Source organism: Phyllobates terribilis, unplaced genomic scaffold (genome assembly GCF_046119375.1).
Source record: "Phyllobates terribilis strain yellow unplaced genomic scaffold, ASM4611937v1 Scaffold_74__1_contigs__length_7073193, whole genome shotgun sequence".
In the NCBI taxonomy this organism is placed as follows: domain Eukaryota; kingdom Metazoa; phylum Chordata; class Amphibia; order Anura; family Dendrobatidae; genus Phyllobates; species Phyllobates terribilis.
Window position 1 is genome coordinate 2,592,673 of NW_027362834.1, and position 13,091 is coordinate 2,605,763.

General features: G+C 45.4%; 9 non-coding genes and 1 pseudogene across 9 annotated transcripts; all 10 read right to left on the bottom strand.

Moving 5' to 3' along the window:
- Positions 1-409: 409 nt before the first annotated feature.
- Positions 410-600, bottom strand: LOC141194955 (U2 spliceosomal RNA). The gene has a single exon (XR_012267568.1). It is a non-coding gene; the product is annotated as a U2 spliceosomal RNA (small nuclear RNA).
- Positions 601-1,720: 1,120 nt separating this feature from the next.
- On the bottom strand, positions 1,721-1,911 carry LOC141194956 (U2 spliceosomal RNA). The gene has a single exon (XR_012267569.1). It is a non-coding gene; the product is annotated as a U2 spliceosomal RNA (small nuclear RNA).
- A 1,124-nt stretch (positions 1,912-3,035) lies between these two features.
- On the bottom strand, positions 3,036-3,226 carry LOC141195757 (U2 spliceosomal RNA). The gene has a single exon (XR_012268335.1). It is a non-coding gene; the product is annotated as a U2 spliceosomal RNA (small nuclear RNA).
- A 1,121-nt stretch (positions 3,227-4,347) lies between these two features.
- Positions 4,348-4,538, bottom strand: LOC141194957 (U2 spliceosomal RNA). The gene has a single exon (XR_012267570.1). It is a non-coding gene; the product is annotated as a U2 spliceosomal RNA (small nuclear RNA).
- A 1,122-nt stretch (positions 4,539-5,660) lies between these two features.
- LOC141196321 (U2 spliceosomal RNA) lies at positions 5,661-5,842 on the bottom strand. Its single transcript, XR_012268875.1, has one exon. It is a non-coding gene; the product is annotated as a U2 spliceosomal RNA (small nuclear RNA).
- Positions 5,843-6,631: 789 nt separating this feature from the next.
- LOC141196517 (U2 spliceosomal RNA) lies at positions 6,632-6,723 on the bottom strand (annotated as a pseudogene).
- A 1,121-nt stretch (positions 6,724-7,844) lies between these two features.
- LOC141194958 (U2 spliceosomal RNA) lies at positions 7,845-8,035 on the bottom strand. The gene has a single exon (XR_012267571.1). It is a non-coding gene; the product is annotated as a U2 spliceosomal RNA (small nuclear RNA).
- A 1,124-nt stretch (positions 8,036-9,159) lies between these two features.
- LOC141195810 (U2 spliceosomal RNA) lies at positions 9,160-9,350 on the bottom strand. The gene has a single exon (XR_012268386.1). It is a non-coding gene; the product is annotated as a U2 spliceosomal RNA (small nuclear RNA).
- A 1,118-nt stretch (positions 9,351-10,468) lies between these two features.
- Positions 10,469-10,659, bottom strand: LOC141196070 (U2 spliceosomal RNA). The gene has a single exon (XR_012268636.1). It is a non-coding gene; the product is annotated as a U2 spliceosomal RNA (small nuclear RNA).
- A 1,124-nt stretch (positions 10,660-11,783) lies between these two features.
- On the bottom strand, positions 11,784-11,974 carry LOC141194959 (U2 spliceosomal RNA). The gene has a single exon (XR_012267572.1). It is a non-coding gene; the product is annotated as a U2 spliceosomal RNA (small nuclear RNA).
- Between the last annotated feature and the right edge of the window lie 1,117 nt (positions 11,975-13,091).

Here is a 13,091-nt window from a genome sequence, read left to right on the forward strand (position 1 = left end):
GTTTAAAAGGCTGCTGTTGATAACAAGGGCATTTGCTAAATAGATGGTGTGTGTGCAACAATATACTGAAAGGTCAATTATATTGTGCAGCTTATCTCACCACCTGTAGTTATTTAGGTGAAAGCTCCAAAATGCTTGCCTAATATGTCTGTTTATCCAAAAGGAAGTATAGAGGGAGAGCTAGATAGATAGCATTGCATTACATTACATTACATGGCAATGCAATGCACAGTTGCTGAAGTTGAACCAAAATGAGCTTGTCATCTGGCATCTGCAACTTTTAACATGAAAAATCCAATGAGGAGAAGAAAAGCAAAGCCAAAGAGTCCATCCCAAAATCCGACAAACAAGCAAAATGAACTAAAAGCATTGAATTCAATTCTTTCTGATTTTAGAAACTGCATTAAAGAAGGGGTGCACCGGTCCTGGAGATACTGCAATACCAGGTCAATGCGTGGAGTGGACAGAGCAAGCTCTTTTTCCATCTCCCTGTTCTAAAAATCCATTTAATATATGGTCCCCAGATAGGGGACGTATCAGATATTAAACTGATAAGAACAGATACTACACTTGATCTTAGCCAAAAGGCCGAGAAGCGATAACCAGAATTGGTTTCCGACTACGGTGCCACCCAAGGATTCTGAAAAGTCCATTTGTGGAGATGGCCACCTGGACTCCCGTTAAGAAGACATGCTGTCAACCTCTAGATCCCTCACATGCCTGCACTTTTCGGCTTGCTGCTGCTGCAATCCACGCGTTTTAGATCTGCATAACTCCACCTCTTTTAGCACAGTACCCTCAACCCCCGGCTGTTCCCACCCGCCTCAACACCGTTGGAAGGGAGGAGAACCAATTAAGGCGGGGGGGGGGTGGAACGAGCAGCTGTCTACCCTTAGCAGGAGGGTTGCTGATTAATTACCTCTCCTGCTGCTGCTGCTGCTGGCTGTCCAGCAGCAGACTGAAGGTGGCTGCTGCTGTGCGCAGGTATATAAAGGCTCAGAGCCTATTATGACACGCGCAGCCAGCGTTCCATTGCCACATTCCGTCTACTGCAGGCGGGATACCTGGATGGCTGAATGTCACTGAGAAGCTCACAGAGACCGCCATAAGCAACAGTTTAAAAGAATGCCACAGACTAATCAACCAAACTTTTTGGGTTGGTTTCTCTTTTATAGTCTGCAGGCATTAAATGAAAGAAGTCAGTGTTCCAGCAGAGGGAGACAACGTTTCAGAAAAGGCATTGTAGCAAACCAAAAAAGAAATTTTAAGCGCAGCAGAGTAACCAGCTCACATACCTGTTAGCTCAGGTGAGTTTAAAAGGCTGCTGTTGATAACAAGGGCATTTGCTAAATAGATGGTGTGTGTGCAACAATATACTGAAAGGTCAATTATATTGTGCAGCTTATCTCACCACCTGTAGTTATTTAGGTGAAAGCTCCAAAATGCTTGCCTAATATGTCTGTTTATCCAAAAGGAAGTATAGAGGGAGAGCTAGATAGATAGCATTGCATTACATTACATTACATGGCAATGCAATGCACAGTTGCTGAAGTTGAACCAAAATGAGCTTGTCATCTGGCTTCTGCAACTTTTAACATGAAAAATCCAATGAGGAGAAGAAAAGCAAAGCCAAAGAGTCCATCCCAAAATCCGACAAACAAGCAAAATGAACAAAAAGCATTGAATTCAATTCTTTCTGATTTTAGAAACTGCATTAAAGAAGGGGTGCACCGGTCCTGGAGATACTGCAATACCAGGTCAATGCGTGGAGTGGACAGAGCAAGCTCTTTTTCCATCTCCCTGTTCTAAAAATCCATTTAATATATGGTCCCCAGATAGGGGACGTATCAGATATTAAACTGATAAGAACAGATACTACACTTGATCTTAGCCAAAAGGCCGAGAAGCGATAACCAGAATTGGTTTCCGACTACGGTGCCACCCAAGGATTCTGAAAAGTCCATTTGTGGAGATGGCCACCTGGACTCCCGTTAAGAAGACATGCTGTCAACCTCTAGATCCCTCACATGCCTGCACTTTTCGGCTTGCTGCTGCTGCAATCCACGCGTTTTAGATCTGCATAACTCCACCTCTTTTAGCACAGTACCCTCAACCCCCGGCTGTTCCCACCCGCCTCAACACCGTTGGAAGGGAGGAGAACCAATTAAGGCGGGGGGGGGGGGAGTGGAACGAGCAGCTGTCTACCCTTAGCAGGAGGGTTGCTGATTAATTACCTCTCCTGCTGCTGCTGCTGCTGGCTGTCCAGCAGCAGACTGAAGGTGGCTGCTGCTGTGCGCAGGTATATAAAGGCTCAGAGCCTATTATGACACGCGCAGCCAGCGTTCCATTGCCACATTCCGTCTACTGCAGGCGGGATACCTGGATGGCTGAATGTCACTGAGAAGCTCACAGAGACCGCCATAAGCAACAGTTTAAAAGAATGCCACAGACTAATCAACCAAACTTTTTGGGTTGGTTTCTCTTTTATAGTCTGCAGGCATTAAATGAAAGAAGTCAGTGTTCCAGCAGAGGGAGACAACGTTTCAGAAAAGGCATTGTAGCAAACCAAAAAAGAAATTTTAAGCGCAGCAGAGTAACCAGCTCACATACCTGTTAGCTCAGGTGAGTTTAAAAGGCTGCTGTTGATAACAAGGGCATTTGCTAAATAGATGGTGTGTGTGCAACAATATACTGAAAGGTCAATTATATTGTGCAGCTTATCTCACCACCTGTAGTTATTTAGGTGAAAGCTCCAAAATGCTTGCCTAATATGTCTGTTTATCCAAAAGGAAGTATAGAGGGAGAGCTAGATAGATAGCATTGCATTACATTACATTACATGGCAATGCAATGCACAGTTGCTGAAGTTGAACCAAAATGAGCTTGTCATCTGGCTTCTGCAACTTTTAACATGAAAAATCCAATGAGGAGAAGAAAAGCAAAGCCAAAGAGTCCATCCCAAAATCCGACAAACAAGCAAAATGAACAAAAAGCATTGAATTCAATTCTTTCTGATTTTAGAAACTGCATTAAAGAAGGGGTGCACCGGTCCTGGAGATACTGCAATACCAGGTCAATGCGTGGAGTGGACAGAGCAAGCTCTTTTTCCATCTCCCTGTTCTAAAAATCCATTTAATATATGGTCCCCAGATAGGGGACGTATCAGATATTAAACTGATAAGAACAGATACTACACTTGATCTTAGCCAAAAGGCCGAGAAGTGATAACCAGAATTGGTTTCCGACTACGGTGCCACCCAAGGATTCTGAAAAGTCCATTTGTGGAGATGGCCACCTGGACTCCCGTTAAGAAGACATGCTGTCAACCTCTAGATCCCTCACATGCCTGCACTTTTCGGCTTGCTGCTGCTGCAATCCACGCGTTTTAGATCTGCATAACTCCACCTCTTTTAGCACAGTACCCTCAACCCCCGGCTGTTCCCACCCGCCTCAACACCGTTGGAAGGGAGGAGAACCAATTAAGGCGGGGGGGGGGGTGGAACGAGCAGCTGTCTACCCTTAGCAGGAGGGTTGCTGATTAATTACCTCTCCTGCTGCTGCTGCTGCTGGCTGTCCAGCAGCAGACTGAAGGTGGCTGCTGCTGTGCGCAGGTATATAAAGGCTCAGAGCCTATTATGACACGCGCAGCCAGCGTTCCATTGCCACATTCCGTCTACTGCAGGCGGGATACCTGGATGGCTGAATGTCACTGAGAAGCTCACAGAGACCGCCATAAGCAACAGTTTAAAAGAATGCCACAGACTAATCAACCAAACTTTTTGGGTTGGTTTCTCTTTTATAGTCTGCAGGCATTAAATGAAAGAAGTCAGTGTTCCAGCAGAGGGAGACAACGTTTCAGAAAAGGCATTGTAGCAAACCAAAAAAGAAATTTTAAGCGCAGCAGAGTAACCAGCTCACATACCTGTTAGCTCAGGTGAGTTTAAAAGGCTGCTGTTGATAACAAGGGCATTTGCTAAATAGATGGTGTGTGTGCAACAATATACTGAAAGGTCAATTATATTGTGCAGCTTATCTCACCACCTGTAGTTATTTAGGTGAAAGCTCCAAAATGCTTGCCTAATATGTCTGTTTATCCAAAAGGAAGTATAGAGGGAGAGCTAGATAGATAGCATTGCATTACATTACATTACATGGCAATGCAATGCACAGTTGCTGAAGTTGAACCAAAATGAGCTTGTCATCTGGCATCTGCAACTTTTAACATGAAAAATCCAATGAGGAGAAGAAAAGCAAAGCCAAAGAGTCCATCCCAAAATCCGACAAACAAGCAAAATGAACAAAAAGCATTGAATTCAATTCTTTCTGATTTTAGAAACTGCATTAAAGAAGGGGTGCACCGGTCCTGGAGATACTGCAATACCAGGTCAATGCGTGGAGTGGACAGAGCAAGCTCTTTTTCCATCTCCCTGTTCTAAAAATCCATTTAATATATGGTCCCCAGATAGGGGACGTATCAGATATTAAACTGATAAGAACAGATACTACACTTGATCTTAGCCAAAAGGCCGAGAAGCGATAACCAGAATTGGTTTCCGACTACGGTGCCACCCAAGGATTCTGAAAAGTCCATTTGTGGAGATGGCCACCTGGACTCCCGTTAAGAAGACATGCTGTCAACCTCTAGATCCCTTACATGCCTGCACTTTTCGGCTTGCTGCTGCTGCAATCCACGCGTTTTAGATCTGCATAACTCCACCTCTTTTAGCACAGTACCCTCAACCCCCGGCTGTTCCCACCCGCCTCAACACCGTTGGAAGGGAGGAGAACCAATTAAGGCGGGGGGGGGGGGTGGAACGAGCAGCTGTCTACCCTTAGCAGGAGGGTTGCTGATTAATTACCTCTCCTGCTGCTGCTGCTGCTGGCTGTCCAGCAGCAGACTGAAGGTGGCTGCTGCTGTGCGCAGGTATATAAAGGCTCAGAGCCTATTATGACACGCGCAGCCAGCGTTCCATTGCCACATTCCGTCTACTGCAGGCGGGATACCTGGATGGCTGAATGTCACTGAGAAGCTCACAGAGACCGCCATAAGCAACAGTTTAAAAGAATGCCACAGACTAATCAACCAAACTTTTTGGGTTGGTTTCTCTTTTATAGTCTGCAGGCATTAAATGAAAGAAGTCAGTGTTCCAGCAGAGGGAGACAACGTTTCAGAAAAGGCATTGTAGCAAACCAAAAAAGAAATTTTAAGCGCAGCAGAGTAACCAGCTCACATACCTGTTAGCTCAGGTGAGTTTAAAAGGCTGCTGTTGATAACAAGGGCATTTGCTAAATAGATGGTGTGTGTGCAACAATATACTGAAAGGTCAATTATATTGTGCAGCTTATCTCACCACCTGTAGTTATTTAGGTGAAAGCTCCAAAATGCTTGCCTAATATGTCTGTTTATCCAAAAGGAAGTATAGAGGGAGAGCTAGATAGATAGCATTGCATTACATTACATTACATGGCAATGCAATGCACAGTTGCTGAAGTTGAACCAAAATGAGCTTGTCATCTGGCTTCTGCAACTTTTAACATGAAAAATCCAATGAGGAGAAGAAAAGCAAAGCCAAAGAGTCCATCCCAAAATCCGACAAACAAGCAAAATGAACAAAAAGCATTGAATTCAATTCTTTCTGATTTTAGAAACTGCATTAAAGAAGGGGTGCACCGGTCCTGGAGATACTGCAATACCAGGTCAATGCGTGGAGTGGACAGAGCAAGCTCTTTTTCCATCTCCCTGTTCTAAAAATCCATTTAATATATGGTCCCCAGATAGGGGACGTATCAGATATTAAACTGATAAGAACAGATTTTTTTCTTTTTGAAAGCCCGAATTCGTGTACAAAACCCGAGTGCGCTTAAAAAAGTGACAAGTGCCACAAAAAAAGTGCACTAGGATGCTGGTCTTCTTGAAACCCTCTCCAAAAGGAGAAGGGTCCCCCAAACCATTCCCCGTCCCTCCGAGCCAAAAGGCCACAGCGAGGAACAGGGACAAAAAGCCACCTCCAGCCGAAGCCAGAGGCGACCCAATCTTACCCCCAGCACCTGCCCGAGTTCTCACCCGAGCAAGGCACTGGGAGCCAAAGACTGTGCTCCCCTCCCGGAAGAGGGGAGCCAACAACGCTCTCCTCCCGAAAGAGGAGAGCCAGGGGGGTTCAGGGGGGAGCGGAACCTGATGGCCACACACTCCCCCCCTAGACCTGCCAAGAGAGGAACCCGTAAGGGAACCGCATCCCGACAAAATCCTAGTAGGACGTGACACACGTGAATAAGTGGACACACAGTGACAAAGAAATTAAATAAATAGTGAAGGTTTCACAGTATAATACTGCCCGGACCTTCGACCGGGAATTGAAAAATTCCCCATCCTAAGGCCAGAAGGCCCGGAATAAGGGTGTGTGCGAAGAAAGAAAATTTGAAGTGCTTGTGCAAATGTGCCATAAACTCAAGTGGGGTTCCCAATCCCAGTGAGTTAAGGCACCCCAGGGTCACCACTCCTGGGGCACTTCACACTTCGGGCTTTCGATCTTCCCCGGCCCAATGGCGTCGATCCTGGGGGGCCATGCTTTCCACCAGATGACTATATTAGCCACCTGGCGTACTAACAAGCGCCTAAACCCCAGTGTGCATAATGTATCAATCTACTAGGGCGGCCAACATCCAAAACCGCCTTTTCGAAAGATACTACACTTGATCTTAGCCAAAAGGCCGAGAAGCGATAACCAGAATTGGTTTCCGACTACGGTGCCACCCAAGGATTCTGAAAAGTCCATTTGTGGAGATGGCCACCTGGACTCCCGTTAAGAAGACATGCTGTCAACCTCTAGATCCCTCACATGCCTGCACTTTTCGGCTTGCTGCTGCTGCAATCCACGCGTTTTAGATCTGCATAACTCCACCTCTTTTAGCACAGTACCCTCAACCCCCGGCTGTTCCCACCCGCCTCAACACCGTTGGAAGGGAGGAGAACCAATTAAGGCGGGGGGGGGGGTGGAACGAGCAGCTGTCTACCCTTAGCAGGAGGGTTGCTGATTAATTACCTCTCCTGCTGCTGCTGCTGCTGGCTGTCCAGCAGCAGACTGAAGGTGGCTGCTGCTGTGCGCAGGTATATAAAGGCTCAGAGCCTATTATGACACGCGCAGCCAGCGTTCCATTGCCACATTCCGTCTACTGCAGGCGGGATACCTGGATGGCTGAATGTCACTGAGAAGCTCACAGAGACCGCCATAAGCAACAGTTTAAAAGAATGCCACAGACTAATCAACCAAACTTTTTGGGTTGGTTTCTCTTTTATAGTCTGCAGGCATTAAATGAAAGAAGTCAGTGTTCCAGCAGAGGGAGACAACGTTTCAGAAAAGGCATTGTAGCAAACCAAAAAAGAAATTTTAAGCGCAGCAGAGTAACCAGCTCACATACCTGTTAGCTCAGGTGAGTTTAAAAGGCTGCTGTTGATAACAAGGGCATTTGCTAAATAGATGGTGTGTGTGCAACAATATACTGAAAGGTCAATTATATTGTGCAGCTTATCTCACCACCTGTAGTTATTTAGGTGAAAGCTCCAAAATGCTTGCCTAATATGTCTGTTTATCCAAAAGGAAGTATAGAGGGAGAGCTAGATAGATAGCATTGCATTACATTACATTACATGGCAATGCAATGCACAGTTGCTGAAGTTGAACCAAAATGAGCTTGTCATCTGGCTTCTGCAACTTTTAACATGAAAAATCCAATGAGGAGAAGAAAAGCAAAGCCAAAGAGTCCATCCCAAAATCCGACAAACAAGCAAAATGAACAAAAAGCATTGAATTCAATTCTTTCTGATTTTAGAAACTGCATTAAAGAAGGGGTGCACCGGTCCTGGAGATACTGCAATACCAGGTCAATGCGTGGAGTGGACAGAGCAAGCTCTTTTTCCATCTCCCTGTTCTAAAAATCCATTTAATATATGGTCCCCAGATAGGGGACGTATCAGATATTAAACTGATAAGAACAGATACTACACTTGATCTTAGCCAAAAGGCCGAGAAGCGATAACCAGAATTGGTTTCCGACTACGGTGCCACCCAAGGATTCTGAAAAGTCCATTTGTGGAGATGGCCACCTGGACTCCCGTTAAGAAGACATGCTGTCAACCTCTAGATCCCTCACATGCCTGCACTTTTCGGCTTGCTGCTGCTGCAATCCACGCGTTTTAGATCTGCATAACTCCACCTCTTTTAGCACAGTACCCTCAACCCCCGGCTGTTCCCACCCGCCTCAACACCGTTGGAAGGGAGGAGAACCAATTAAGGCGGGGGGTGGGGGGGTGGAACGAGCAGCTGTCTACCCTTAGCAGGAGGGTTGCTGATTAATTACCTCTCCTGCTGCTGCTGCTGCTGGCTGTCCAGCAGCAGACTGAAGGTGGCTGCTGCTGTGCGCAGGTATATAAAGGCTCAGAGCCTATTATGACACGCGCAGCCAGCGTTCCATTGCCACATTCCGTCTACTGCAGGCGGGATACCTGGATGGCTGAATGTCACTGAGAAGCTCACAGAGACCGCCATAAGCAACAGTTTAAAAGAATGCCACAGACTAATCAACCAAACTTTTTGGGTTGGTTTCTCTTTTATAGTCTGCAGGCATTAAATGAAAGAAGTCAGTGTTCCAGCAGAGGGAGACAACGTTTCAGAAAAGGCATTGTAGCAAACCAAAAAAGAAATTTTAAGCGCAGCAGAGTAACCAGCTCACATACCTGTTAGCTCAGGTGAGTTTAAAAGGCTGCTGTTGATAACAAGGGCATTTGCTAAATAGATGGTGTGTGTGCAACAATATACTGAAAGGTCAATTATATTGTGCAGCTTATCTCACCACCTGTAGTTATTTAGGTGAAAGCTCCAAAATGCTTGCCTAATATGTCTGTTTATCCAAAAGGAAGTATAGAGGGAGAGCTAGATAGATAGCATTGCATTACATTACATTACATGGCAATGCAATGCACAGTTGCTGAAGTTGAACCAAAATGAGCTTGTCATCTGGCTTCTGCAACTTTTAACATGAAAAATCCAATGAGGAGAAGAAAAGCAAAGCCAAAGAGTCCATCCCAAAATCCGACAAACAAGCAAAATGTACAAAAAGCATTGAATTCAATTCTTTCTGATTTTAGAAACTGCATTAAAGAAGGGGTGCACCAGTCCTGGAGATACTGCAATACCAGGTCAATGCGTGGAGTGGACAGAGCAAGCTCTTTTTCCATCTCCCTGTTCTAAAAATCCATTTAATATATGGTCCCCAGATAGGGGACGTATCAGATATTAAACTGATAAGAACAGATACTACACTTGATCTTAGCCAAAAGGCCGAGAAGCGATAACCAGAATTGGTTTCCGACTACGGTGCCACCCAAGGATTCTGAAAAGTCCATTTGTGGAGATGGCCACCTGGACTCCCGTTAAGAAGACATGCTGTCAACCTCTAGATCCCTCACATGCCTGCACTTTTCGGCTTGCTGCTGCTGCAATCCACGCGTTTTAGATCTGCATAACTCCACCTCTTTTAGCACAGTACCCTCAACCCCCGGCTGTTCCCACCCGCCTCAACACCGTTGGAAGGGAGGAGAACCAATTAAGGCGGGGGGGGGGGTGGAACGAGCAGCTGTCTACCCTTAGCAGGAGGGTTGCTGATTAATTACCTCTCCTGCTGCTGCTGCTGGCTGTCCAGCAGCAGACTGAAGGTGGCTGCTGCTGTGCACAGGTATATAAAGGCTCAGAGCCTATTATGACACGCGCAGCCAGCGTTCCATTGCCACATTCCGTCTACTGCAGGCGGGATACCTGGATGGCTGAATGTCACTGAGAAGCTCACAGAGACCGCCATAAGCAACAGTTTAAAAGAATGCCACAGACTAATCAACCAAACTTTTTGGGTTGGTTTCTCTTTTATAGTCTGCAGGCATTAAATGAAAGAAGTCAGTGTTCCAGCAGAGGGAGACAACGTTTCAGAAAAGGCATTGTAGCAAACCAAAAAAGAAATTTTAAGCGCAGCAGAGTAACCAGCTCACATACCTGTTAGCTCAGGTGAGTTTAAAAGGCTGCTGTTGATAACAAGGGCATTTGCTAAATAGATGGTGTGTGTGCAACAATATACTGAAAGGTCAATTATATTGTGCAGCTTATCTCACCACCTGTAGTTATTTAGGTGAAAGCTCCAAAATGCTTGCCTAATATGTCTGTTTATCCAAAAGGAAGTATAGAGGGAGAGCTAGATAGATAGCATTGCATTACATTACATTACATGGCAATGCAATGCACAGTTGCTGAAGTTGAACCAAAATGAGCTTGTCATCTGGCTTCTGCAACTTTTAACATGAAAAATCCAATGAGGAGAAGAAAAGCAAAGCCAAAGAGTCCATCCCAAAATCCGACAAACAAGCAAAATGAACAAAAAGCATTGAATTCAATTCTTTCTGATTTTAGAAACTGCATTAAAGAAGGGGTGCACCGGTCCTGGAGATACTGCAATACCAGGTCAATGCGTGGAGTGGACAGAGCAAGCTCTTTTTCCATCTCCCTGTTCTAAAAATCCATTTAATATATGGTCCCCAGATAGGGGACGTATCAGATATTAAACTGGTAAGAACAGATACTACACTTGATCTTAGCCAAAAGGCCGAGAAGCGATAACCAGAATTGGTTTCCGACTACGGTGCCACCCAAGGATTCTGAAAAGTCCATTTGTGGAGATGGCCACCTGGACTCCCGTTAAGAAGACATGCTGTCAACCTCTAGATCCCTCACATGCCTGCACTTTTCGGCTTGCTGCTGCTGCAATCCACGCGTTTTAGATCTGCATAACTCCACCTCTTTTAGCACAGTACCCTCAACCCCCGGCTGTTCCCACCCGCCTCAACACCGTTGGAAGGGAGGAGAACCAATTAAGGCGGGGGGTGGGGGGGTGGAACGATCAGCTGTCTACCCTTAGCAGGAGGGTTGCTGATTAATTACCTCTCCTGCTGCTGCTGCTGCTGGCTGTCCAGCAGCAGACTGAAGGTGGCTGCTGCTGTGCGCAGGTATATAAAGGCTCAGAGCCTATTATGACACGCGCAGCCAGCGTTCCATTGCCACATTCCGTCTACTGCAGGCGGGATACCTGGATGGCTGAATGTCACTGAGAAGCTCACAGAGACCGCCATAAGCAACAGTTTAAAAGAATGCCACAGACTAATCAACCAAACTTTTTGGGTTGGTTTCTCTTTTATAGTCTGCAGGCATTAAATGAAAGAAGTCAGTGTTCCAGCAGAGGGAGACAACGTTTCAGAAAAGGCATTGTAGCAAACCAAAAAAGAAATTTTAAGCGCAGCAGAGTAACCAGCTCACATACCTGTTAGCTCAGGTGAGTTTAAAAGGCTGCTGTTGATAACAAGGGCATTTGCTAAATAGATGGTGTGTGTGCAACAATATACTGAAAGGTCAATTATATTGTGCAGCTTATCTCACCACCTGTAGTTATTTAGGTGAAAGCTCCAAAATGCTTGCCTAATATGTCTGTTTATCCAAAAGGAAGTATAGAGGGAGAGCTAGATAGATAGCATTGCATTACATTACATTACATGGCAATGCAATGCACAGTTGCTGAAGTTGAACCAAAATGAGCTTGTCATCTGGCTTCTGCAACTTTTAACATGAAAAATCCAATGAGGAGAAGAAAAGCAAAGCCAAAGAGTCCATCCCAAAATCCGACAAACAAGCAAAATGAACAAAAAGCATTGAATTCAATTCTTTCTGATTTTAGAAACTGCATTAAAGAAGGGGTGCACCGGTCCTGGAGATACTGCAATACCAGGTCAATGCGTGGAGTGGACAGAGCAAGCTCTTTTTCCATCTCCCTGTTCTAAAAATCCATTTAATATATGGTCCCCAGATAGGGGACGTATCAGATATTAAACTGATAAGAACAGATACTACACTTGATCTTAGCCAAAAGGCCGAGAAGCGATAACCAGAATTGGTTTCCGACTACGGTGCCACCCAAGGATTCTGAAAAGTCCATTTGTGGAGATGGCCACCTGGACTCCCGTTAAGAAGACATGCTGTCAACCTCTAGATCCCTCACATGCCTGCACTTTTCGGCTTGCTGCTGCTGCAATCCACGCGTTTTAGATCTGCATAACTCCACCTCTTTTAGCACAGTACCCTCAACCCCCGGCTGTTCCCACCCGCCTCAACACCGTTGGAAGGGAGGAGAACCAATTAAGGCGGGGGGGGGGTGGAACGAGCAGCTGTCTACCCTTAGCAGGAGGGTTGCTGATTAATTACCTCTCCTGCTGCTGCTGCTGCTGGCTGTCCAGCAGCAGACTGAAGGTGGCTGCTGCTGTGCGCAGGTATATAAAGGCTCAGAGCCTATTATGACACGCGCAGCCAGCGTTCCATTGCCACATTCCGTCTACTGCAGGCGGGATACCTGGATGGCTGAATGTCACTGAGAAGCTCACAGAGACCGCCATAAGCAACAGTTTAAAAGAATGCCACAGACTAATCAACCAAACTTTTTGGGTTGGTTTCTCTTTTATAGTCTGCAGGCATTAAATGAAAGAAGTCAGTGTTCCAGCAGAGGGAGACAACGTTTCAGAAAAGGCATTGTAGCAAACCAAAAAAGAAATTTTAAGCGCAGCAGAGTAACCAGCTCACATACCTGTTAGCTCAGGTGAGTTTAAAAGGCTGCTGTTGATAACAAGGGCATTTGCTAAATAGATGGTGTGTGTGCAACAATATACTGAAAGGTCAATTATATTGTGCAGCTTATCTCACCACCTGTAGTTATTTAGGTGAAAGCTCCAAAATGCTTGCCTAATATGTCTGTTTATCCAAAAGGAAGTATAGAGGGAGAGCTAGATAGATAGCATTGCATTACATTACATTACATGGCAATGCAATGCACAGTTGCTGAAGTTGAACCAAAATGAGCTTGTCATCTGGCTTCTGCAACTTTTAACATGAAAAATCCAATGAGGAGAAGAAAAGCAAAGCCAAAGAGTCCATCCCAAAATTCGACAAACAAGCAAAATGAACAAAAAGCATTGAATTCAATTCTTTCTGATTTTAGAAACTGCATTA